General features: G+C 35.4%; 1 protein-coding gene and 1 long non-coding RNA gene across 4 annotated transcripts in view; both read right to left on the minus strand.

Annotated features, from left to right (window-relative positions):
- Positions 1-22635, minus strand: part of LOC119529705 — a 48921-nt gene extending 26286 nt beyond the window's left edge. The window contains exon 1 of the long non-coding RNA XR_005215917.1: positions 22617-22635. This is a non-coding gene — a long non-coding RNA (uncharacterized LOC119529705). The remainder of the gene's footprint in view (positions 1-22616) is intronic.
- Positions 1-27949, minus strand: part of PPP3CA (protein phosphatase 3 catalytic subunit alpha) — a 336975-nt gene that overhangs the window by 271561 nt on the left and 37465 nt on the right. The window lies entirely within an intron of this gene.

Raw genomic sequence — 27949 nt, forward strand, 5'->3', positions numbered from 1 at the left:
TTTTGCCTCTCTCTAGACCCTTAGTATTAGGTCTATTAACTGCCCAAAGAGAGAATCAATGGCTTCCATAACATTCTCACTACCACTCTCCAATATGATGTGGTTTAGAAATAATTCCTACTCAGAAATGGACCACTCCATATGGCCCCTGGGTTCCTGAACTGTGTGCTTCCTGAGTGTGTATGTCTGTGTGCGTGCATATGCACACACATCCCTCTCAACTATAAATCAGATCCAGGATACAATCTAGGTGGAATATCAGCTTCATTTTTCCTGAGAAACAGAACTGAACCTGGGGATGTGTGGCCTATTTGAGAATGCTGATGTGTGTTAACGATGGCATAGGTAAGGTTTGAATTGGACAGTCTGAGTTTATGCCTGCTGTCCTTTCACTGTCAAAGCATCCTGATAAATTATGCAATCACCCTAGTCATAACCATCTCCTCATTCTACCCCACTCACTTTACATTTTCCCTACCATTCTTTTAAACACCCACCCACTGCTTCAGCACCTAGCCCCTTCCTGCCATTGGCTACAGGCACTTCTGGAGCTCTGAGGACAAGAATTTTGCAGACACTATTTTTTGTAGAGACCATATTCCACACAGGACTGTTTTCAAAATATGACAGATTTGTTTTATGAAAACTGAGCAGTTTCAAAATAAAGCATTCATTCAAAGTAAAAAAGGTAATTAAAATGTCTAGCATCAGATTTAGGAATGTAACACTGAATCAAATGGATAAAATGAAATCACAAGCCAACCACGTTCTTTCTGAGAAAAGTTTTCTCAACGTTTTAAAGTTGAAATAGGTAATGTTGTAGGGGATCCAAGATTAATAGTCAAAATGAGCACCTCGAATTCAAGTCATTCTTAAATAAAAACAAAAAGTTGACAAAGCTTGACCACAAAAAAAGAAAAAAAGAAAAAAAAAAAACCACACACAAAAACTTGGATTTTATTTTACAGATGGCAAAGCCAAAAATATATGTAATCCAGGAGCAGCAAATGGATGAGTAAGAGCAAGGCAGAGATTCAAGGTAGGAAGTGGGTTTTGGGTAGCTTAATTAACAGCCTGAGGAAAAATGGCATTTAGAGAACAGAATAAAGTAAATGGTATCAAAAACGTTCCAGGAGGTACTGGAGGACAGGGACAGAGGGAGAGCCAGTAAGCAGACGACCATCAGTATCAGATACCTGACTATGCTGTGCCTGTAAGGGCAGCCAACAATCATTCAGAATTCCTATTAGTAAAGAAAGAGAAAAGAAACCCATTCCTGTGACTTGAGTGTGATAATTGCCAAATGGTTAGTGTTGCATATAACTTGTTTTGTGTCAGAATAAGCCTGGCCCAGCAAAAGGTAACTTGCAGCGTCATTCGTCAGCTTCAACTAAGCAGTCTGATTGAAACCAGCTGAGCCAATGACATCACCACAGCCTTTTTTTTTACTATAAAAAGGGCAAACTCTTGAGGTCAGGAAGCAGAACTAAGCTCGGTGAACAGAAGCCAAGTTGGAAGAGGGAAGAGCCACGTGAACTTCAGAGGAGGAGAGACTCATTCCAAGAAGAAGCTAGAATGAGCAATTTGCTCAGCATCAGCTGTAAAAGAAAACAACACACGATGGAAAGTTTTCTTTAAGAGCAAGGGGCTGCTGTCTCTCTAAAGAAATAAGTTATGTATAGTAAGCTTCCCAAGGAAAACTGACTGAAGCTCTTTCAGATTTTCAGTAGTTAGAAATGAACTAAATTGTAGCATCATTATGGTAATAATATTCATGTATTCATTCATGCAACATATATTCATTGAGCATCTTCTATGGATTAAGCAACTGTCCAAGAAGCTGGGGATGCATTAGTGAAGAAAACTAACAGAAGTCACTGCTTTCAGAGAGCGTATATTCTTGGACTATGAGACAAGCAATAAGCAAATAAATATACATAACATAAAATAAGCATTAAAGAAAAAAATAAGAGAAAGTGTTGGGATGAGAGTGATAATTTTGAGAAAAGGCTTTAGTTGGTGGGACCACAAGGTATGTGGGAGTCTGGGAGAAGAGCAAGGCAAGCCGAGATGACAGCAAATGCAAAGACCCTGAGCTGGGAGCATGCTTTCTGTGTCGGAGAAACATCAAGAAGGCCACTGCTGCTGGTCAGAAACAATAAGGGGAAGCAGAAGTTTGATTTTGGATGACTTAATTTAGACAGGCAAGTGGAAATGTCAAGCAGGTACTTGGATATGTGAGGCTAGGAGGAAAACCAAGAGAGTGTGAAGGCCTGGTGCTCAAGTGAAGAAAGGGCTTCAAGAAGACGGTATCATCAACTGTGTTAAGTGCCTCTGCTATGGACACTGAGGGCCTACAGTGGACTTGGCAACATGGAGGTTACTGGTCACCTTGACAAGAGTAGGTTCTGAAGTGGAGTGGGGAAAAAAGCATCAATTGAGAGAGTTCAAGAAAGAATAGGAGGAGAGGAACTGAACACAGAGAACAAAGACAACTCTTTCAATTAGTTTGCACTAAGGAGAAATGTGGCAACAGTTGGAGAAAAACATGGGTTAAGAAGAGGGTTTGTCACTGAAGATAGCAGAAGTTATAGCACGTTTATGCTAACGGGGGCAATCCAGTATAGAGGGGAAATGATGATGCAGAAGAGAGATGGGACTTGCTGGGGCAATGCCCTTGGATAGGTTAAGAGGGGGTAGAGCCAGTGACCATTCTCTGGTCTCAGTGAAATCTAATGTGTGTGGGTTTGTTCCTAGTACCCAAACACTGTGAATGTGACCTTATTTGGAAAAAGGGTCTTTGGAAATGTAATTTAATTAGCAATCTTAAAATGAGATCATCTTGGATTATCCAGGTGGGACTTAAATCCAATAAGTGTCCTCAAACAGAAGTGGAGAATATACAGACACCCAGGAGGAGGAGAAGGCTATGTGAGGATGGAGGCAGATACGCCACCATAAGCCAGGGAACACCTGGAGCCACTAGAAGCAAGAAGCAATGAAGGACTCTCCCCTAAAGCCTCCAGTGAGAGAGTGGGCCTAGGGACATCTTGATTTTGGACTTGTGGCCTCCAAAACTGTTAGAGAACAAAATTCTGTTGTTTTAAGCCACTACGTTTGTGGTAATTTGTTATGGTAGCCCTAGAAAACTAATACACGGTTGTAGGGTAATTTGTTTAGGATTTTTTTTAAATGAAATTTATATTGGCTACGAATGAGAATGGGTCAAAAAGAAACTTGCCACAACTTGCTGAAATCTTATGTTATTTAGAGTATTCACAGCTGGATTTTTAATTATCCAGATGTAATAAAGAGAATGTGTTGAAATATACAACATTCAACTCAGGTAGGAAAGCTAACTACTTCTTGTATACAGTTTTCTTTTCCTTTTCCCTTCCTTCCATAACTTTATTGTTTCACTATATAAAAGTTAAATGACCTTCTGCTCATTTAGTGAAAATACTTACTTCTACAAAACAAAGGCAAGCTTGCTAGTGATCAAGGATCTCTTTTTCTGAGATAGGTTCCCAAGCTCTGGCCTACTGTGTGGACTGTGTGGCCATAAACAGAAGCCCCACTCACTGCTGCTGGTGGTACAAGAGATGAGAGGCAACTGTACCCCAAATTGACACAAATGACAAACCAAGGAGAGAGAAACAGGAGGAGAAGAATTTGAATTAAACGTACCTTCAGTTAGACCTTAGAGAGCCGATAAAAGCATACCTTCATAGGGCTTTCCATAACTATAAAAATCAATATTTAACTCTGATATCTTTCCATTCCAATTCTTTTCCTAGAATGAACTAGCCCAGATAACAAGAATATTATATTATCTTCTCAATAATGGAAAGTTTAAAAGTGACTTGCAATTATTCTGTATGCATACAGATAAACCTACCACCAAAGTCATTTCAGTCTAATTCACTTGCTAAAACTTATTTTGAATAGGAGGATTTTCGACACTCTGAGCACTGATAACCACTTTACCTGGTGACAGAGAAACAAACAAAAACAAAAGAACAGTCTTTCTATCTTATTTGTGAAAATCAGAAGATGGTAAAGCAGATTAGGATGGGAGAAAAGTGATGCAAAGTCTTTACCAGAATTCAAGAGAGAACTTGTCTATTCAGATGTGGGTCTAGAGCTCTTCCCAGATGATTGCTTCAAGTTGGTATAAAGACATATATGGTATAAAGAAAATGAGGACCTATATTCTCCATGACCTATTCAAATGTGAGGGAGCACAATGTATTCTCAGATTGATGCCCTGTGATCCAATTGATCTTTGGGCTTCTAATGCTGTCCTCTTGTGAAGCTAGTATCTGAATCACACTTCTTCTGGATTCTTCTTCATTAAACTCCATTTCTTCTCTGATGTATCTACCTGTTGATTTCGCACCCCACCCAATTCTATTGACAAGAGATTTCCAAGGACTGCCATTAGGATTAATTAACTTTCTTTTAGCAAGTTTCCTTCCTGAGTTGGTTGAGTTTCAGGGTACAGAGGAACGCTCCCACCTCACACCAGAGAAACAAGGCTTACCTATACAGGGGACAACTTGTTCCCAAGGAAGTCGTCAACATGTACACTATGGGGTTTTAAACAGCTAATCAAACTCTAATAAAATCCAATTTTAATAAAATTAGCCATAAGTGGACGGCTATCCATTCTGCTTGTCCTTGACTTACCTGAGTCAAGTATTATTCTGTTCAAATGTATTAAATAAGAGATGAATTTGTAAGTTCACATGACACAAATATCACATTCTCAACCAAAGCTCTTTCTTCATTTTTAAAAAACTCCCCTAAAATAAAAAATCTATAATCAAAACCTGCTCAATTTTTTTTCATTACCATTTTACCAGAAAAATAATAATTTACAGGAAAGACCCAATTTCAAAAGGATGGTTTTCAAACACTTGGTTTTAATGTTTACCTGGCCAACAACATAGGTTTAGATGAAAGCAAGCGTCTAGCCCTAACATGGTGACTAATTTTGTGATCTGAAGTAGAAAACAATATCTAAGCCTTTGTTTCCTTACCTGTAAAAGGAAAACATTACTTTTAACTGTAACATTCTATGATTTCCTTCCATACAATGTTATAAATTATTAGTCTCCAAGAGTAGAGCAATTTTACTCAACATATAGTAGGAAATATTTTACATTTGTAACAAAAATGGTAAATAGCCCACTGCAATACAAATAAACTAACAAAACTAGAATATTTTTAATTTAAAAACTCAGTGCTTCAACTGTGGATGACTGTAGGGTGTGTGAATATATCTCAATAAAACTGTATTAAAAAAAAAAAAAACTCAGAGCTTAAAAATATTTCTTTCAAGTATTGTAGTAGACAACTCTTGAGATTTCTGCCTGGCCCACACTTCCTTCTTTCCTGGGAACTGTAATCAGCACCCCTATCTATTCATCGTAGCTTTGCAACCCAACCTATAGTTGATTGATTCAGGGTAGACACCAGACTGAAGCTGGAGCAATCAAATATTCTCTCCCTGGATGCTGTAATTTAGATCTGGTAAACACAAGTTGGGATCCACTAATATCTGAGTCAGGCTAAAGGCAACTCTGGAGAGCCCAACACTGCTGCTTCTGAAAACCGCAAAATGGTCCTGAGTCCTTAGGGCCACCCAGTCTTCTTCCTACCCTTCTCAAGACTGAGTCTGAGTTATTCCCAGGAGTCCCTTAGATACCAAGAAATTTAAATTTAAATTAATAAAATCCAATTAATTAGTTGAACTAGCCCATTTCAAGTATTCAATAGTCATATATAGCTTTTGGATACCATCCTGGACAGTCCAGATTTAGAGAACATTTCCCATCATCACAGCATGTCCTATGGGACAATACTACCCAGACTCCTCCCTCATACTTCCTCTTTTCTTAAACTGCCAGGATTAGAATTTGTTTTGTTTAATGTGTATGTGCATGCATGTGTGTGTTTTAAGGGGTTTTATTTGTTTGTCTGCTTTTAAACATACCCATTATAGTTGTAATAAGGAGAGATAATGGCAACTTGGAGCAATATTTTGTCAAAGATTTCTGAGCACTCTCGAGGTTTCCGAGTATTACAGTTAAAGTCACTTCAAAATCTAAAGCTAATCACATCACTCCTGGCTTCCTCCTGGGTCACGGAATCATGGAACTTAAGAGCCTGGAAAAACCTTAGCAAATATCTAATTCAATTTCCTGTTTTTTTATATATACATGAAGAAATTAAAGACCAGAAAGTTTGTAACTTGCTTTTGTTTTTGAACAGCACTTAAATTTGGTTTAATAGGTTAAATATAAGATAAATAAGATACCGAGTAAAACATAATATACAACGTAACTCTGCAAATCTCATAATTACACAAGTAACAAGGCATGAAGTTTAAATATTTATTTACTCACCAAACTGTTACTATACCAATTCCTTCCCACTCCCAACTCCCAGCTCTTTTTCTCCTCTTATATTTTGTAAAGCAAATTGGCCACGGATACCATTGTTTCCATGTCATAGTTCTCTATATCTAAAAAGCACAGAAAACATTCTGTCCTTTCAAATCAGGGAGAAAATACATTTTTATTGTAATTTTTATTTTTTACTAGAACCTTAACATTCAAATCTGCCACATCATTAGTCATCTGTACAGAATGCAATCTGGGTAGCTGGAAATGTTTTGATTCAGTTGCTTTTAAACAAATAGTAACCAAACTTCATTAAAAATAGGTGGATCAAAATGTCACACCTATTCATCAATAGATTCAAACTTGCTAAAGCAAGTTCTCTTGGCACATTGACAAAGCAATATCTTTCTTCTAACCAAAACATAACAAACAAAAACAAAACAAAACTTAAAAACCCAAACTCCAAACACTGACAGTGAACAATGATTTTGACATATTTCCACCTATACTCACTGTCTCACAGCTAACTGTAATCACTCACCCAGCAGAGAGAACTTTTCTTTCAAGTAAATACAGAATTTGGAATTCATGCAATATTAATTTTGACATAAAGGATTATTTTAAACTATTATATACTGTGCTCTCTTTCCTAAGGTCAAGTGCTATTAAGTGTCAAGAGGAGTTTACGATCTCCAAACCATTCCTTCCATTAAAGTGAGACATACTTGTTTTCTCTTTGGTTGATTTGCATCTAATATGACTATTCTGTAAAGACATGGAGTACAATGGGCACTACCCCTGCACATCTCAAATTATTGCACACCCCACATTTTGGTATGGTTCTTCCTTCTGAGGTATAAACTTATTCCACATCACATATATAAATGTTCCAGATGTTCCGAAACAACTATATGCATTTCAACGATTTAACCAAGACAACTTCCTTTCCCCTTCCCTTTCAAACATGAGAGTATCTCTCTCTTTCTCTCTGTATCCATATCTGTATCTATATCTCTATCTAAATCTATATCCACACACATTTTTTTCATAAAGTTTAGAACACATGTGGGGGTGGCCGCAGCTATCTCAGGGAAACACCTCTCCCAAAGTCAGCAAGCAAAGTCTGCAAAGACAACAACGGGAGGTCCTGAACTTATCAGTGGCTGCCACTCTGAATCACAAAGCAGGCCCAGGGAGCACAATGAAACAGAACTTTCAACCTTTCAACAAAAGTTGTTGCAGATAATTTACACAACAAAAACAAGAAAGCAAAGCAGCACAGGCTCCAACACCTAAGTTGCATTGCTAAACCATATGGCCTTTAGAGAAAAGGTGCTAAAGCCAACAAATAGATCCAAAGCAAACGAACACAAATATCAACCACAGTCTTGGCATGGCTTTCACTCAGACACTGACTCCTTTCAAACATTTTCACACACCATGGAGGGGATCAAAAATTAGTTGGGTCATAAATTTTTGCACCTGGAAATATTTACTATATTAACAGGGTAGAAAAATCATGGTATCTTATGAATGGAAGTTAGGGAGCTGATTTTTTTTAATAAAATTCAAACTCAAGCTACTGATTGAAAATCAAAAACTTTCTTACACAGTTGAAGGGGCTCTATAACCAAACCTACAGCATCTGCTGGCCCTAACTTCATTTCAAAATGCAACTCTACAATATTACAGGCTACTGGATGTCTCATAATTTTCCAAAGGTTCATTTTAACCATTACTACTCCAATACAGATTAGTTATGATAAAGATGTAGAAAAATTAAGTATAAGAGATATTCAGCTTCAATAGCCCCAACCAGTTGTGACAGGCCATCGAGGAGAAGCTGAAGACCTATAAAAAGAGCCTGGTCCTTTAACAAGGTCTGAGTAAGTGGACCAGCTGTCACCTGTGACAGGGTGTTCAGCCTTTCACAGGAAAGTGCATTAGCTTCAGCAGCCCAAGATCAGTTTTCGACAGCTGGGACTTTGAATCTTCAGGCTTTTAAAAGTTGGTGGTAATTTTTTTTCTAGTAGAAAAAATATATTTTTTCCCCAGCAGGTTTTTGGTTGTACAACAGGAAAAAAAGTGTTTACATATGTGTGTGTAATATTTTTCTCTTAAAATAAGAAAAAAAAGATATACTTCAAGGCTATGTGTACCAACCATTTAATGTTTAAAGATTAAACTGAACTGTCATTCTCAAATCCATATTTCATTTCTCAAACTCAAAATGACAGAAAAAAAATAGCTACTAATAGAAATCCTTTGCTAATTTACCTTACTTTAATAAAATCTAAAATTTTTGGAATAGCACCAGATTTACATCTTTAATTATTTTAAGCATATCTAAACACATGTAGATAAATAAGCATTAGAAACAACTGAAAAGTCACATTCACTCTTCTGCACTCCTTTCAATGTACGTATTTAGTACTGTGCCACTAGAAGAAATAAAGATGAGTCTTTAGAAAGAACTGATGTCAACCTTTTCTACTTGACAGATTTCTTGTTATGAAAATATTCAGCAAGAAAACACAAGCTCCTGATCAAAACAGTGGCAAAGCACTTTAATTTTCTTAGAACCACAGTTCATTTCTCAGCGTGAAAGTTTGAAGTTTGGATGTCCTGAACGGCCTACCTTCTGCTCCTACTCAAATTAAGAGTCCTCTGCTCAAAGAACCCACCATCACTCTATACCTGTAGCAAGAAAGGTTCTCACCATTCCAATGAATAGCACAAAGCAGAATGATTTTTCTGCCTTTAATACCAAGAAATGTGGCTCATTTGGGACAAAAAGGGAAACATAATAGTAGTTACTTGTCTATTAACTTCTTTTTTCTTGATTCTTAATGTTGAGAAAGTGCCTAAATGGGTTATCAATAATTGCCAAACTTTCCAAAGACAAACTTTAGAGTTATATTGTGAAACAGAGTTTGACAACTCAAGTTCTACACAAACTCAAAAAAAAAAAAAGAAAAGAAAAGAAAAAGAAAACAATTTGCAAGAACACAGTTCCTTTTGCAGTATACTGATCTTTCCCCCACCTCCTGCCCTGACTGTTGAAGTCAGACAGGTTGAGAAGTCACCTTCAAGAAAGCCCCTTGCCCTGCCAGCTTACAGTCATGCCAGCAACCAAAGTAGAATCTGATATAAAAATAGGAGTCTAAGGAATCCAGGGAAAGCAAAGCACATTGTGAGGCCAAGAGTTCAGATCACGAACAGAGCAGAAGAGGTGATGGAGGCCTAAGACTCTTATCTGTACAAAAGCATAGAATTAACCTCTCCTATCAAATTAATTGGCTAAATTAATAAACCACTATAATGGACAGCTGTTTGACAGAAAAACCAAAGTGTATTAGTTGATGTTGTGCAGACACAAGTGAAGGAAAATAACCTTCTAGTTTTTCATGTGCCTTAGCTTATACAATAAAGGCCATTTATTTTACTGAGGTAAGTAGTTACCCATCACTCCCCCCAAAAAAAGGTTCCAAAGCTGTCAATAAAAATATAATGGAATACTAAATACGAAATTAATTAATGACTCTCCTGTCCTCTGAATGTTCAGGCACCTCTGGGTCAAACAAATTCACAGATAAAAGTGAAGGGGAGAGAAGGGAGGAAGAAAGAGCCAGATGGATTTCAAAAGAGTGGTACCAAAAGCAGAAGTTAAAGTTACAGGGTTTACAGGAGTCAAAAGTGTGCTAGTTTAGAAAGGCATGATGAAGTCTGTGAGGTAGTAAAAATATTATCTGTGTATCTTTAAAAAAAGAAAGGAAGCAGCTGTCAAAATATTTTAGTTTTTTCCTCCAAAAAATGTTTATACACTGTTCTGAGGAGAGAAATAATCCAAGTGAGGTAATGTTTTAACCCATTAGAACACACACACACACATATACACACACACAATGCGGTGTCTCATGTCCCTTCTACCTTCCCCTTTTTGATTTGAGACATTTCCTCCCAACTTGGCTTCAAGAAAGAAATCCTGAAAGTGAGGATCGACAGTATCTGTCACTCTTGAAATGTGCAGGAAAAAGAAAAAAAAAAGCTTGCTAGTTTCAATTTAAAAAATGAAAAATGACACTAGTCTGCTGCCTTTTATAAATCACCATTATACATTTACTGTCAATCCACTTTTATTATAAAGATATATCTATATTAAAATGTTTACAAAGTAAAATTTATAATAAGAATAGTTTCCAAATCTAAAATAAGCATTTTTTTTGCATACTTCCTTTCTCTTTGTGTATCAGAATACATAATTGTTGCATAGTTACAGTTCATGGTTTGCTTAAAATTTTCTATTCTGCCTTTCACTTAATATTTTGTCATAAACATTTACATCTGACCCACATATCCATACATATAGTTTCATTTTAAGAATTCCATAATATTCCACAGATTTAATAAGCTTCCAGAATGGACTTGAGATGGAATCATTATCAACTGAGGTGGATTACCATGATTTCCATTATTCTATTGTTGTATACTTAGGTTGCTTCCAAATATTGTTTCTCCTTTTATAGCTAAACCTGCAATGAGCAACTCCGTGTAATACAGTCCTTTTCTATGCTCAAATATTCCTTCATGATTAATTCTCAGATGTGGGTTAATAATGAATCAAACTTATAAAGCTTTTTTAACAACAGTAATGATGCACTATTGTATAAAATGTTCAAATCCCAGAAGTGGTGAAGTAAAACAAAATACCCACTAATTATTTTGATATTGACTTGAAGGGACTGACCAAAAAAAAAATTTTTTAAAGATTCTCTTTAGAATCAAATTTTAAAACGCATATTCCTAGATAAACTTTGAACATGTATTTCCGAGAGTCTATAATAAAATCAATATTCTTCTATCTTTCCAAACTCCTAAATATGATGCATTCACTTTTCTGATGTGACCACTGTTACCAATTCAGGGTACATCTATTCATAATTTTTCTTGCTAATTTAAACATATATGCATATATGTAAGATTTTTTTTCACACTAAATCTCTCCCTTTCCTTAAAAATGACCATAGCATGACTTCTATGTCTCCATCTCATTCAAATAACACTTGATTCAAGTTATACATTCATTTCAGCAACATCACTAAATATGGTATCAATTTTTGATCATGGCCACTCATGAATAACCTAAAATAACAGATAATCCCCAAATTTCTTCAAACACAGCGATACACACACACACACACACACACACACCCACACACACACGCACTCACACAGAATTACTTTCCTAATTACGTTTAAGATTAACATTAAAATGGTCTTGCATGCCTAACTAAGATCATGTTGCGGGAGTGGTGCAAGGAAGCTAGCCTAAGAAATGTGTCACCACATGTGGGGATTCAACACACTACAATACCAACATTGTACCTAGCAAGACAAAAGACAATAGTGACCTACAGTTCTAAAAGAGATGAGTGACATACAGTTAAAAGTCCACAAAAGTTTATGAGATTTGCCAAGAAGAAGCTGGCACAAAACTTTGAATAAATGATTTTCTAAAGGGTTTAATGGTGTTCCTAATTCAACTAAACCACAAGACGCCCTCTGTAAGGAACATGATTCTCATCATCCCTACATCAGTTAGACCTGCTGGAGTGGTCCCCGGAAATGTTCTTTGGTATCCTATGCCTCTCCTGTCATAGCCATGCAATCAAGGTAGGATTGCCATCCCAACTAAACAACCCTTCCTACACTTACTACCCCATCACCATGCTTTGTTTTTAACATTGTATTTATCACTATCTGGTATTTTTTTTGTTATTGTTGTTCATTTACTTATTTAATATACGTCCCCCAAACAAGAATGTAAGCTTAAGAAAGTAAGGACCTTGTATCTTTTACTCTCTCAGACATGTCAACAAATATTTTTTGAGCACCTACACGTGCTGGACAAAAGGGATAGAGCAGTGACCAAAACAAGCAAAGATGCTTGCCCTTGTGAAGCATGCATTCTAACAGAGAGAAAGACAATCCTCTACAGGAGTCAAATATATAGTACATTAGAAGGTAATAAATGCTACGGAGAAAAATAAAACAAAGGAGGAGCATACAGAGTGATGGGGCGGGGTGGGGATTAAGTGCAATTTAAACACCATCTCCGGAACCTAGAAGAGGGCACACAGGTACTCAATGGGATGGGGCCTGATTGGCTAAAGCCAACTCCCTGGATACAGTGATTGGTTTAGAGATGGGCAGGTAACAAAATAAGTGTCAATCAGATCCAAGAGACACTGGAACAGGAGAGCTCCACTGTATTTTGTATTGTGAACATACAAGGCTTGGAGCTACTATAGCCATTTTGCTACTGTGAAAACAAAGCCATCATAATTAGGAGGGCAGAAGGAAGGGAGAGCCCAAGAGAGTTAAATAACCAGCACTGGTTATATCATTTGATTCTCTTGTTCAAACCAGTCCTGGAGATTTGACCCTTGATTGGGCTGTTCAGTTATTTAGGGCAACATATCCTCATTTACAAAAGTTAGAGTTAACTGTTCTGTGTTTTTTAGTCCACCGTGAACTGGGTTTCTTATTACTTGCAACCTAATGGGTTAATACTAACACATCATCCAATTTATGATCTAAATTTATAAACAAATTGCCTCTTCACCTTTCGTAGCACGTTATGCTCACCAGTACAACCTCTGAGACCTTGTCAAGCTTTGAAATATTTCCTCTTCTCTCCACTCCCCAGCATCAACTACAGAAAAGCCCTCCTCTCCACCTAACATATCCTACCTCCCCACTGCTTTCACAAAGCATTCACCTATAAATTCATTCATCGTTCACTAAGTCATTAAATCTAACAAATGTTTAAGAGGCACTGACAGGCACTAAGAATGAGAAGACTAATAAGGTACAGTCCTTGTTCTCAAGGACATCTCAAGAAGGAAGGCAACTACCTGAATAAATCTCTGCAGGAGCTAGTACAGGCTAAGGGTTGCTTGAACAGAGTGGTGTGTAGGAGACAACGGGAGTGCAGAGGGCAGGTGACCAAGGCCTTTGGGAGGCCCACAACTTCTCTCACTTCCTCTAGACTCAACTTTGTGCCATATAATATGCAGGGCCCACAACACAGTGGACTTCTCTCTCCTAAAAACATCTAAGGTCCTTGAGGCCACGAACTGTGTCCAATACATCTTCTATATCTTCCAAAATGTCTAGCATAAAGTATAAAACAAGTTTCCAATAAATGTGTATCCAATCCAAATATGGGCATTTCATACTCAAACTTTTTTAAAAAGACCATAGATGCTATTTCTCTCCTTAGTTATGTTTCACAGTTTTTTTGGCAGGCTATTAATTTTCTCTTATCTGTTTTGACAACAGAAAGCTTATCAGAAGAGCACACCCTAAACTCCATCATCAGTACATGCACCCCTTCCCATGGCATCTCCAGATAGTCTCAAAATCAGCTCTTCTATGTGGGTTTGACATAACTGCCTGCTTGGCTTTCAATAACAGGAGTTCTCAGAGGGGCCGAGGACACAATTTCTTTACAGTTTCACTTTTGAGCAGTATTTACCAGAGGTACTAGACTGTGGCAATGATTAAATAGAGAATTTCTGCTAGCACAACACTCCTTAATCAGGCTACTGTCAATTTAGAAAATAAAAATGAATGATTAAGAGGAGCTAATACACACGACAGAGGAAACTTCACAAATTAACCAAAAAGGGGGGTAAGCAGATGAGGAGAATGACAATATGTTCCTGAATAAAATTTTGTGAATTCTTAAGAGCTGATAAGATTCAGGGGGATAAAAAAATGTTTCCCTTATATGGTAAATTAAGAATCTAGTTTGTATTGAGTTTTTTTCCATATGATAATTTCATAAAATTTAAATAAATTTTTTATCTTTTCCCAAATCTATGTGGTCATTTACAGGTTACCATTTATAAATTTGATAAATCAACTTGCTATCCATATTGTCCAAATTTCACCCATTGCAAATGTTATGTCAAAATACAAATAGAAGAGATTGCTTTAAATATTATCATAAAATAAATCAAAATGCAATGGAGTTGAGAGAAAAGAAGGAAAAATGTATTTATCAGTAGGCATATTCTTTTTTGTTTAGCAAACATGGTTCTTGGGATAACACTGCATCTTTCTATATTTTTAAAATTTTCACATATATTACTTTTATAATCGGAATACAAAGTGTTTCTTTTAAATATAACTATACTTTTCATCACTGAGTTTAAGTTTGTTTGTTATAGATACTAAGAATCTAATTCCTTTTTGCTAAGCCAGTATTGTTTTCCTTACCATACTTATTTTGCAATTGCACTGAATTCTAGACCTGACTAGAATTATAGAACTGTGGACATGGTTATAGCAAACTATGTGATATGTGGTAAGTAAGTTACCCTCTCAAGGTCCCATTTCTCTACATACTGTCAAAGAAAAAATATATAGCCTATATAAAATAAGAAGATTAATGTAGATAATTTCTAGCTCTAAAATAAATTTTGTATTCTATTTCAATAAATACGGTTAAAATTCCAGAAAATATTGCTATATTATTTCTTAAATAAAATGTCCATTAGCTTTTTTTTTTAATTTTCTCTTTTTCCTGTAAGCTCAATTTGATTTCATTCTTTATTTTTAAATAAACTAGTTGTAATGAAGTAGTTTATATTTAAGTGAATTATCTAAAATTTGGAATGCAACTTCCCAAAGAAGTCACTTCTGTGGTAGTTGCTTCTGTGATCAGACGGAAGGGAAGGAAGTGGAGACCAGGAGAAGAAAAGTAAGATAAATTACAATTGTGTTCAAAGATTAAGCTGAAAATGTCCATTTAACCCACACTGTAGCTGAATTCTGATACTACTGTACTGTTAGTACTACACTTAAAATACATCATTAGTGAAGTAGGCTCTGGGAAGCTTGCCTTGAAAGATAATCCACTCTTATAACATGGTCTTTGGGCTAGCACATTCCAAAGTTCAGGGCAAGAAAGCGTAAGTGGCATGGAAAACAAGCCAAGTTGCTTCATTTTACTCCACTCTAATCCCATTGCCCTTTTATGCTCTTCTCCCCTACTCACCCCCAGTTCCATCCCAAGCAAGCAGTTCTTGAGATAAAAGACTATGTCTGACAGAATAAAATGAAATGGAGATTCGGTAGTTCTTTTCTTCTGATTACTTTGCTCCAAAACTTTCTCTTTGGGGTTTGTATTATAGTTTTTTGCTGTCAATACTAACAAACTTACCCAGATAATTAGCAAATCTACAAATAATGTTTTGCCATGTAGCGATTACCTGCTTTAATGAATTAAAGATGGCTTAGCCCCTTTCCATGAGTCCTCTTAACTGGTTCTGACTACCAAAGAAAAGAGAAATAAGAAAGCCACTCAAATTCTGCAAGTCTAACACTAGGAAGTAAGATCTTCCACTTTAACAGACCAGACTCAATATATTATGAACTTCAAATTTATTTGCAATTGTAAGGCCCTAAGAATGTTTTCTTCTTATTGAGTTTTCTCTTGTAACAGATTTCAAAATGGGCAAGAGTCTTCTATCTTTTAAGGAATATTATATGCCTCTCAAACAAAATGTGTCAAGAGGAGAGTCACATTAACCATTTAACCTTAACAAGTATGCATTTTAAACACGTTTTTACACAGTAGCATGAGAAAATTTTCCTAACCTTGTTAAGACTCACCAACCTTGCAAAAGTGAGTAATTTTCTCAAATAAAATTCAAGTGATTTCAATTAAAGTGAATTTAAATCATTTTAAATTTCTCTTTGTGTCTCATTCACAGTGAGAGGTATGAAGTTAAATGTTACCTACAGTCTATTATGTTTGCTTCTACAATTAAATGTATTAAGTATATGCAATTTTTTTAAGTTTATTATGCAGTTGGAGTCTAACATATTCCATGATATTTCTCCCAGTGCCTACCGTTTGTTCATTTCACTGTTCCATAAGAGCTGTATGATAAAGCTAAAGAGGAATAAAAAGGAGATGAATTAACTATTTTATTTTTTTACAATCCATGTCTTGATAAAGATAAACCAATTTATCTTCTTTCTTGCTTTAAATTAATCTCTTCACAAAAATTAAGGACGTAATCAGAAGTGTTCTCTTTAAAGAACCCTATATATCCCTACTAAGTCCCATAGATTCCAGTGGCTGTGTTATTTAAGGATTTTATCATAGGCTTATTTTCCTGAGACTTTCAATTTAATTACACTATTTCTGTTTCCCAATAACTTTTTATTAAATAAAGGACAGCTTTCTGAAATTTATTTGTTATTGCAGATAAATGTAAAACTTTACATTTATGCATAGGTAAGTACAACTAACTAAGTAAGCAATCATACATCTAAAAGTTAGAAGACTTAAGATTCTAGCTGAAGTTAGTCAATGGCTTGTAGTAAAACACTAAGTCATTTAACATGTCCTTCTTAATGGACCCTTCTATAACACAAGTCTGCAATAAAGTTACCATAGAAATGTTTTGAAGTTAAATAAGAATATGCTTAAATAAGAATATATTTAAAACATTGAGAGCTTCTTAGAAAAAAGTTTTAATACACTGTGTGCACAATGGACATGCCATTTGAGGAACTAATAAAGTTCATATCAAAGTATCATTGGTTCAAAAGTAGTAGCAAATAAAATATTACATAGTGATAAAACAGTAAATATATATTACTTCCTTTCTCACTTTTTTACTTGTTGTCTGTTTTTTTTAAATGAGTCTGGTTGCCTTTTGTCAATGATACTGGTGGGTTACATATTCCTTGAACCTCCCTTGTCTTCTCATCTATTTCATTTAGATTTGCTATGGGATTTAATGTAGACATAATTACCTCTATTAGCACAGTGTCTAACATAGAGAATAAAGCAAAAGAGTAACTACTGCCTACGCATCCATTTTAAAATGAAGAACCTAAGGCATGGAGCAAAATTAATCATCACCATCATAATGATTTACCATGTCCTGTGTGTTTAATATATGAACATCATGAGTGAGCTCTATCATAAAACAGGTCAGTGCTTAATTTAACCAGCGAAACATCAGCAGGTCAATGTAAGGTGGTAGAAACTGGCTAAGGTCTCTGGAAAACCATATAGTTTGATATACAGAGGGTATGTCGGCCAATTACCTGGGTGGCAGGAAGAGGTAGCCACTGGGGGAGGACCAACCATGCCAACCCCCACACACATAGCCAGGCTGTTGGCAGAAAATTCTGAGCAACCTTCCATGACAAAATCTTCTACAGGCATTTTTCCCATGCTGGTCTGTGCAGAAGTATTGGTCTGGGCAATGAGGATCTCTTGCCCAAAAGTTCAAATGCTGAAAGTCTGCTGCATGCATACAGTTTTAGTCATTTTTAAATAAAACTATGAAAGCAGTTTGGTTTTATTAGTTTTTCACACCATATCATGACATTTTATTACTGCTCCTTTTGTTTGAATAGTTTAGCCGGTTTTACTTTTATCCCCACTGTTTCAGGAGTGAAAGCACAGTGCTGATGCAAAGCACTTAGACCAGGAATCAGGGAACCAGCTCTTAAACTAACTGACTCTGCTCAAACACAGTTGAGTGCCCCAGGGCAAAACCCTGCTGGGCTCCCTCAGCAAGAAAAGGCCAATTCCAATAAATGACTTCTGAAGTTCCTCTCAGTTCCAAAAATCTCCGATTCTAGCATTTCACCTATAGATCCTAGAACCAGCACAAGATGTCTCACAGCTCCTTCTTCACCAGCATTATAGCAAAGTACTCACCCAGACAGACTCAATAGACCCTAAGGCATAGATCAATGTCATTCAGCATCACAAAGTCTCATACTCCCTTTTAAATTGGACTGAACCAAAGAGACCTTCTTTCCAGGTCACCTAATAACTGGCTGTCAAATACCCACACTTATCAGAGATCTGATTTTTCATAAACTTAACATATCAAAATGTTAGAGTTTTGTCCTCTGTCTTTGAAACACTGGAGGACAAAGACTTATCTTTTTCATCATAATAGCTCATTGCAGGAAATGTGGCACGCATCAATAAGTGATGTTGAATAAATGAATTTCTAATTTGTATCACCAAATGTCTTATTTTTACTAGTTTATAAGCATTAGCAGGTGCACACATATTTTTTAAATGTTGTTTCCCTCCCTCTATCATCAAGGTACATCCTACATATTCCTATAGCTACTTTAAAGGGCATTCTTCAAATACACACGTCTATCGAATACCTATATGCACCCAGCTCCATGCTTGACGCTGGGTTTGCAAAGTTGATTAAAATAATGGTCAGTGCCCTCCAGGAACACACAGTATACCAGGGAGGAAAAGAAATAAATAGACAAATAACGGAATAACACTATCACGCTGACTACTATATCAGAGAGACAAATAATGTGGGCCCTATGGACAATATTCTAAAATACTGCCAACTCTATTTAACTGAGATAAACTAATAAGACTATTAGTGTACTGATATATTAAACACTTCCAACTGACAAGTCAAAACACCCATATAAGTACTTAATGTCCAGAAAATGTGAATCACAGTAACATCATAAAACATGTTTAGTCAGAAAACCTGTTTGGATCAAAGATTGACAAAGTCCCATATCTTGGTTGGGTTTCACGGGCATATAAAAGACAAAAGATCCAGTTAAAAACATAAACTATGATGACAATCTACTAGTCAAATCGCATTAGTGTTATCATAGTGCTGAATCAAATTTTCTCATTACTTTTTAAATTAATTTTTAAATCATTTGATGCCACCTAAGGTAGTATCTCTTACGGTGGTCATAAATGTTCCAGATTGTACTATATAACTGTCTTTTCAAAGTATCTCTCTAAGTAACTCTGAATTCTCTCCATACTAAGAATACCACTGTTTCTAACCCTATTCCTGGATAATTTGGTGGAGAAAAGGTGAGAAAAATAAGGGGAAAAAAATGCTGATCTAAAAGTATCTCAATCTTTAGGAAATAACTTAAGACACAGGATTTTACTCTAATCTATTTCAAAGGTCTTTAATAGAAGTCACTATCACTCACCATAAATAGAATCATCTCAAGGGCCAACATAGTAAACAACTTTATTCACATCTTATCTACAAACATACAAATAAGACATAAGTTTATATAAAAATGTTTCTTATATACATACACATGCATATTACATTGACATATAAAGTAAGTATTTATGAAAGCCTCATTCATGCCTTCAAATGTCCAGGATTTACCGAAACTGAAAAACAATCCATTTAATAGCAAGTAACATGGTACTCACAGCTTGCTACATAGTAGGGCCTATTCAAAATTTCCAAGGAAATTAGTGAAGGAATCACCCAGCTCTCAACCATTCTTAAATCTAGTATTGGAACAATCATGCTCACTCATAGGAAAAACAATACTACTTAGGTTTTTAAAGAAAGGTTCACACAGTTCAAAAATTATCTTGTACTTTCAGTACATAATTATATAGTGATTACTCAAAAACACAAGTTTCTGTTCTTTAAATAATTTTTATATAAGAACAAATCATATATAAACACAAAGGAAAATACCAGTTAACAGTCTAATTAAAGTAAAACATGCAAATAAACAAATATTATTTATATGTTTTCTGCAACAATTGGTCCATTTAATTTAGTTTATAGAAATTGTAGTTCAAAATAAAAAAGGTAAAAATGGAAGCAAAGCTACCCAGCTGCTGAAAGGTTACACCCTTGCTTCCAGATAGTAATCACACTGGTAGAGATAACCTAAGATCTGAATAATATTTGTTCCATTATGATAATAAGGAAATACTAAGTAAAATATATAAATGCTCTGGAAAGAGCCCTAAAATGCGAGTAAAGGTATGAATTTATTTATACCAGTAATATATCCAGGCATGTTGCTCAAATTAAGTCCTAGCTCTGTTATTAACCAACTATGTAACCATGGACACGTAATTCATCTCAGATACATCAACTTTAAAATGTATATGCATCCACATCTTCAAGATCCCTTCTGGATCTAACACAAGAGGTGATCAAACTGTGATTATATATCATTACAGTTATCTTAGCATTACACAAACCAATGAGCAAGGGGAGAGTTTTCCTAAATTGGCATACTACCACAGAGTAATAATTATTGATCTGTTAACAACAGTTTGTCACAGCATCCACTAAGAAGCTAATTAACAAAATGTGACTTGTCAATGACTCTCGTTACTGTACATTTTTATGGAGTTCTAAATAATCTAAAAATACTAACTACTTAATTCTCAACATTATCGTTCTCACTTGAGAAAAGGAGAAATTCAGTATCAGAGCCATCAAAGTGATATGACAGAACTCAACACAAGCCAAAACTTTGTGACTCAGCTCCACTGCCTTTCTGGAGTTTGCAATATACAGCCTCCCCAGCTCGAATGCAGAGTTATAAACTAAACAAAAGAATCAAGTGGAAAACCTAAAAACTAGGAGTGACATCAAATTTAGTTTGAGTGTTATTCCAAGGATATCCCATTAAAAATTCATTTTTGTTAAGAAACCCCTCATGGATGTTTCACAATCAAAAAGGACTGCAATCTCTCCTCTGACCAAAGTCAAAATATGAACTTGTATGCTCAGTTTTTTCAAACACCATAGTTACATGGAAACTTGAATAGGTTTGTTTGTACAAGTTATATCCCAGGGAATCTGGGCAGAGAATAAAAATGTATTTGCAAAGCCCTCTTGAGGGACTAGGGAAAAATGTAGAAATATTAAATTTACCCACCCGGGGAATTACTGATATTCTTGCGAACACTGGGGACTACCAATTTAGTGGGCCTAGCCCTTGATCTTGGAGCTTGCCCTTATAAAGCCTATTACTGCAAAGAAGAGGCTAAGCCTACTTACAATTGTACCTAAGAGTCACCTCCAAAGAACCTCTTTTGTTGCTCAGATGTGGCCTCTCTCTCTAAGACAACTTGGCAGGTGGACTTCCTGCCTTTCCCTCTACATGGGACACTATGACTCCCAGAGGCATAAATCTCCCTGGCAATGTGGGACATGACTCCCAGGATGAGCCCAGACTTGGTATCATGGGATTGAGAAAGCCTTCTGGACCAAAAGGTGGAAGAGAAATGAAACAAAGTAAAGTTTCAGGGACTGAGAGATTTCAAATGGATTCAAGAAGCCATTCTGAAGATTATTCTTATGTATTATATAGATATTCCTTTTTAGTTTTCAGTGTATTAGAATAGCTAGAAGGAAATAACTGAAACTGTTGAACTGCAACCCAGTAGCCTTGATTTTTGAAAATGAGTGTATAACTATATAGCTTATACAGTGTGACCATGTGATTGTGAAAACCTTGTATATTTAGCTCTGAATTCAATAAGTATTGGTTCATACAATTTGTAATTCTGACTTGTTTCAAATTAACATTTCCTTAAAGTACAACAGTCAACATTTCTCTTTTAAAAGATTTATTGGTACTTTTAAAATTACAGAGGTAATACAGACACTTTCTATTTCCTTCACCTCCACCTCTCCAACAACTCACGCCACCCCACTCCAATGGAAACTTACATATTTTGTCTGTATTTTATAGGATAATCACTTTTTACTAACAAAAATGATATAAAACACATGACCATATATTTAATTTGTATATAAATATCTGCAACTACTTTTGTTCATTTAAAAAATATCATGTACATCTTTCCAAGTATATAGCTATCTACCTATTATTTTTAATACAGCTGCATGATATTCCATAGTTTGGATGTACTACATTTAATTCAAATTTTTTTCATTACTTTTTTATTGATAAAAATACATTTTAACAATTAACTTACAGTAAAAATAAATAAGTTATCAATAAACCCCCTTGTACTCTATACTTACGTATTGGTATTTTCTTTTCTGTAGGATGGATTCCCAGAAGTGGGACAGAATCACTAAATTAAATTAAGTACATTGCAGATGTAACAATTCATATTCTTACCAACACTGTATAAAAGTGTCAATTATCTCATATCCTTACTGGCACTAGATATTTTAAGTCCTTTTAATTTTGCAAATCTGATTAGATAAAAACTGACATCTTACTGTTTACATTCATATCATCCTGACTACTCATGAGGTCAAGCCCATATTTGTATTTTGTCTACTAGGACAAATATTTCTTACCACATTTTGCTTTTGTTTATGGTATCTTTTGCAAATGAGAATATTTTACCTTTTATGTAACCAAATCTGTTCATCTTTGCTTTGTGGAACAAGGTTTCACTACATACTGGAATATGTTTCTTGAGTTTGCCTACTGATACCCATTTCTGCACAATACTTGCCGATAGTTTGTAATTTTCAATTCCTGCTATACGGACAGCATTCTTCACTAAAGTTGCAGTCTCATTTTTAATATTACTCTACAGATAAAAAAGTATTCATTTGTAATTTGTAAAATTAATCCAATAAAAAAATGTGAACAAAGAACATTGTGTTAAGTATTCAAGTTTGCTCATGGAGGTAAGGAAAACCATGATCAATTGCCTAAATTCCTGATGTTAAAGTTTTAAACAATTTTATATTCAAGTGTGAATAAAAATGTAAATGTTTATATATCTAACAGGTTTTTAAATAAAAACTTACAACTTCTAAGATGGTCTACAGGACAAATAGGCTCTAAACTCTGTACTCAATTAAATTATTTAATTTACCAACACAAGTGATTAAAGAGTATGAAAGAAAATTTTCTTTATGACCCTACATGTTTAAAGTAGGAAAACAAATTAAAGTCTCCTCATAAACGTTCCTTATTTTTATATGCTACAATTATATGAGACTTCCTTACTTTAAATGGTCTAATCAGCTGGCCCAATTTAAGGAAAAACTTGGAGGCCACTGAAAATTAACTCAAATGTCAACCCACTTTAGAAGAAAGCTATTAGTAAAACAAAGGTGAAGTTTCAAGCACTTGTGAAAAGCACAATAAATAAACAATGAGACCCATTCAAAGATCCTGTGGAGACATTCAGGTTTTGCAGAGTTAGAACAAGAAAGAGCAGAACCAGTTCCCACATTGCCAAGAGTTTGTTTATTTTATTTTGCTTATCTGAAATCAGAGCAAATGATCCCAGTGGTTTGGAATGGCTCTACAATGTTTCTCAGCAACTAGGCAAGAAAAACTGCCTGGTTCTGAAGCAGCTTAACTGTTTTGCTCATGTGAACCATAAAGCTTATATATGAAACTGAAATATCTGACAACACAAGAGGTATTATTCTTTCTTTCTATTGACCTCTACCATTTTTAATCACATTTTTACAAGGAGATCTAAAGAAATAAAGAATATTTTCTATATAACTTTGTTAGTACTACACAGTCTGCACCCATGAATTTACTCTTTATGGAAATGTTTTTACAGTTATTGTGTTTCATGCCTCAGGAAAAGATGTGCAAATGAACTTTACACAGCCACTCTTAATCATAACTCAAGTTTTCTAGAAAACCAACAAATATTTCAGATGTGTGTGGTGGTCTGGAGCTGTATGTACCCCAGGAAAACATGTTGTAAACTTAATCCATTCCTGTGGGCTTGAACTCATTGTAAATAGTACCTTTTGAAGAGGTTTCTTCAGATAGTATGTGGCCCATCTCAATCAGAATGGGTCTTAAGCCTATTACTGGAGTCCTTTATAAACGGAATGAAATTCAAATAGAAGAGAAAAAGTGATAGGGAGCAGCCAGAAATTGAAATTTAATGGAACACGAAAAAGGACAAAGTGGTCACCATATGCACTGCCATGTGACAGAGGATCCAAGGACCAAGGATCTCTGGCAGCCAGCCCCAGAATGCCAGTCTTCAGGAAGAAAGCATCGCCTTAATGATGCCTTGATACGGAGTATCTTTTAGCCTTAAAACCATAAGCTAATAAATTCCCATTTTATTTGCTGACCCATTGCAGCATATTTGCTTAAGTAGCCAAGGAAACTAAAACAATATAATTATGTGTTTCCATGATTTCATTTGGGGCCAGGCTCACTGATGAGAAAGCCTAGGGTATACTTCTTTTACAGCACAAATACAGAGGGAAAATAACAAATTCCCCTTTTTTTAGCTGACAATCACATTATGTTATATAAAAAGTAAAAGGCAACCGTGTTCTTGGAATACAATAAAATAAGATTAGTAATATCAAAACTTTCTATACAAGTGCAATGTTAGAATGAAATCATTTGTCACAACCTTTCTACTTCAAGAACAGAAAATAGCAGGTTATCATGGGTTTCTAAAACTCAAAAGAATCAATGATCATAAAGTTTTTATCATTTACACACATATTCTCCTAACATCTAACAGTATAAAAATGTTTTTAAGAACATATACAAAATATATCACCACAATATATCTAGCCTAACAACTAGTAAGTTTTCTAAGTGTTTTTCTTGATTCACAAAATGATCATTTGTTCAATGAATCTTAAATGATGAAAATTAATTGTTCTCCAGTACCTGAGAATTTTGTTTCCAGTTAAACCAGTTCATTTAAAACTTTATTCAAAACTTAGAGACGACAGGATTTGCTGAAAAGGTCCATTTAAGTAGTAGTTTTTTTTTCCTTTTTAAGCCAACATCCTCGGGAGGAAAACGTTTCAACTCTGCCTCCTAAAAAGGAGAAAGCATTTTACCTTCATAAGGTAAATACACAAACAAGATGTGAGGCTACAAATTCCTTAGGGCAAGAAAATTAGCTTTGTCATGTCTATGGAACATCTATTGTTTGGTGAGCTCACTCTGGAAGGGGGTTCTAAATCAGTTGGCTGTCATTAAAGTAATTATGATGGGGCAGATAATTAAAGAGGGCACCTTTCTGTTTGAGAAATACTGCCTCAGGTGCGGCTTGAATTTGGAGTCAGCATCCCCCTCCCCCTGCCCTCCACTTGCCCCTGAATCAGTGCTCTGTCTTGCACAACTACCACTCCCCTGCTGGAGGACACCCTGCCACGTCCTCCCCCAGCATACCAAGGTCAACTCCGGAAAACCCACAAGTTACAATGTTAAATTTTGGCCAACTGAAGAAGGCACTTGAAGGCAAAACAAAAATGAGGATGAAAGAAAAATTCCCACTAAGATACCAACACTAAAAATAGATACAATTATTAGAGAAATATAATAGAAAGAGAAAAGCTATAGAAAAAAATTTAAAATATAGGCTGTGCATCCCCACAACTTCACTTCTCAGAAATCTCAAAGGATAGAACACAAAAAAGGTTTTATATTCTGACCAGAAAGTAAAAACATGATGTGCAGTAAACCAAAAAGTAAGTAAGCTGAACAATAGATTCCATTCTCTTTCATTCAATTGCCAAAGGGGTATTTCGAAGTATTTATTGAGTTTTATTGTAATTCTGAAGTTAACATGTAAAGCATTATAAAATCATTGACTGAAGGAACCAATTGCTGCTCCCTTACTTGACAAAATTCCCTTGTTTTCTGTAAGTGTATTCTGATTTCTTTTTTGCTTTGTTTAGTTATGGGCATCTCTTTTAGTTTAAGACGTAAGAATTATTGCATGGATGAGCTAAACAAAAAACAGTAAGACCAAGGTCTTAGGACTAGACCAGGAATGTGAATCCAGTAGAGTGCACTTTCCCTCCCTGGCAGACAGCTGCATGTTAAGTATTTGTTGAATATCTGATTGGACGTACCATATCCAATCTCCTCTTCTGAAGTACGGATGCTGGGAGTGGGTGTTGTAGGTATCACAGCTCTACCAAAATACCAAATAGTTTTCCCAGAAAAACACAGGAAACTTAGATCATAGTGTACACTCAAAGAATAATAAAAGTAAAACAGAATTAAAAGAAATCACTTCCCTAACTTCATTTTAAGTCAAAGAACACCAGCTTTTGTTGGTATACTGTACTCACAAAAATGACCCCAAATTATGTGGAAAACAAGAATGTCTGAGGTTAGAGCTCCGGCATGTAAAACTTTTGCCCCAGTCCCACAGATTGTGATAACTGCCTCACTTTTCCTGGTCCACAGGAACTTAAACACAGAATATGATGAAAGTGAAAAGGAGTAATTGCCATATTTGCAGTGTATTTGTTGAGCTTTTACCTCTTCAAAACAATTTTGAGAATGCAGTTTGGCAGCACAAAGCCAGGAAACCAGATAGGTCACCACGGTCAGCTGACTAATCAGCTGAAAACGAATCTTCTTTAGCTGAATTCTATTATCTACATATCAAAAAGCTAACGCCCTGAAGTTTTCTCTTAAACTGTTTGCCTTGATTATGTGTCAAATGGTTATTATCTTGATTATAAAATGTGGTTATGACTGCTCATATGTCCAGTGTTAGAATATGGTCAACTGTGCAACATTGTTTTGGGTTAAAATTTCTGGATCTACCAGATTACTTGCAGCCAGCTCTTGGACACTTGGTGGCTGCTATGTGAAGCTTTCCTCAGAAGCAAATACGAGGCTTTCAAGGGCTTTGTACAGACCAAAGTAAGCAATGAAGTTACAACTGAAATATTCACTGCTTTTTGAAGGATACACTTCCCTTTTTAAAAAATTCTATTTAAACTCCAATTCTATGGTAAATTAGTTTTTACTAAAAGATATAAACTGCCACTTCACAACATGAATCCTTACTATAATTCTATTGAACCTGTTATCCAAAAATAAATAATGATAAAGAAAGTACAATGGTAACTGAGTAATCAAGGGAGAATTTCCTAATCACATGTTACATATTTTTTAGCCTTTCATCTATTGGGTGTGTCACAAAACAATTTAACAATACATTTTGTAATGACTCACATCCACATGTTACAAGGATTCCTTTATGTGCTCTTAAAGATTCATCTGCCAAAAGTCTGGTCTGGAATGTGAAATGAAAAGTAATTTCATTGAGATTTTCATGTACTTTTCATATTCAAAATTCTTGTTATGCAAATGAAATTTTTTAAGATTATATTTTTCCACAATGAATGTACCTGGGCCAAAGCAATCCCAGATTTTGAAACTTGGAAGAAGAAGTTGCCCTATGAAAGGCTATTATTTTCTCTTAATATCATTCCCCAATATATACAGTGTACTTTTTTAAAGTATTGCTACCATGATACCTGGCATGTAGACTGTATGCAAAATTCCTTCAAATGTAAGATTTAAGGATTATTTTTAATAAAAAAATTTAGTGTCATTAATTTATTTTGTATTCATAAAACACTTCATTTCAATTCTAGCAGACTTTCTGAAATATGAAATTTTATACATGTATGCACATGAGATTAAACCCTTACATTAGTGAGAAGTTGTTTCCCATAAAAGGGAGTCCAGGGTTTTATATAAAGAGCTCCTTGGCCGCAGCCCCTCCTTCCTCTGTCATTGTCATTCCCTTCTGCGCTTTGATCTCAAGCCTTTGTCAGTATGTTTTATAAAAGCTATAAAGGGGTGGGGGGGGGTGATACTACACATCAGGTGTTATTTTGGCACTTGCTATAGCTTCCAATTGTAAGGGGCTTTATTCCTGGGGCTACTATAAAATGACAAAGCTTTCTGCT

The sequence above is a fragment of the Choloepus didactylus genome, chromosome 3, assembly GCF_015220235.1.
Source record: "Choloepus didactylus isolate mChoDid1 chromosome 3, mChoDid1.pri, whole genome shotgun sequence".
Taxonomy (NCBI): Eukaryota; Metazoa; Chordata; class Mammalia; order Pilosa; family Megalonychidae; genus Choloepus; species Choloepus didactylus.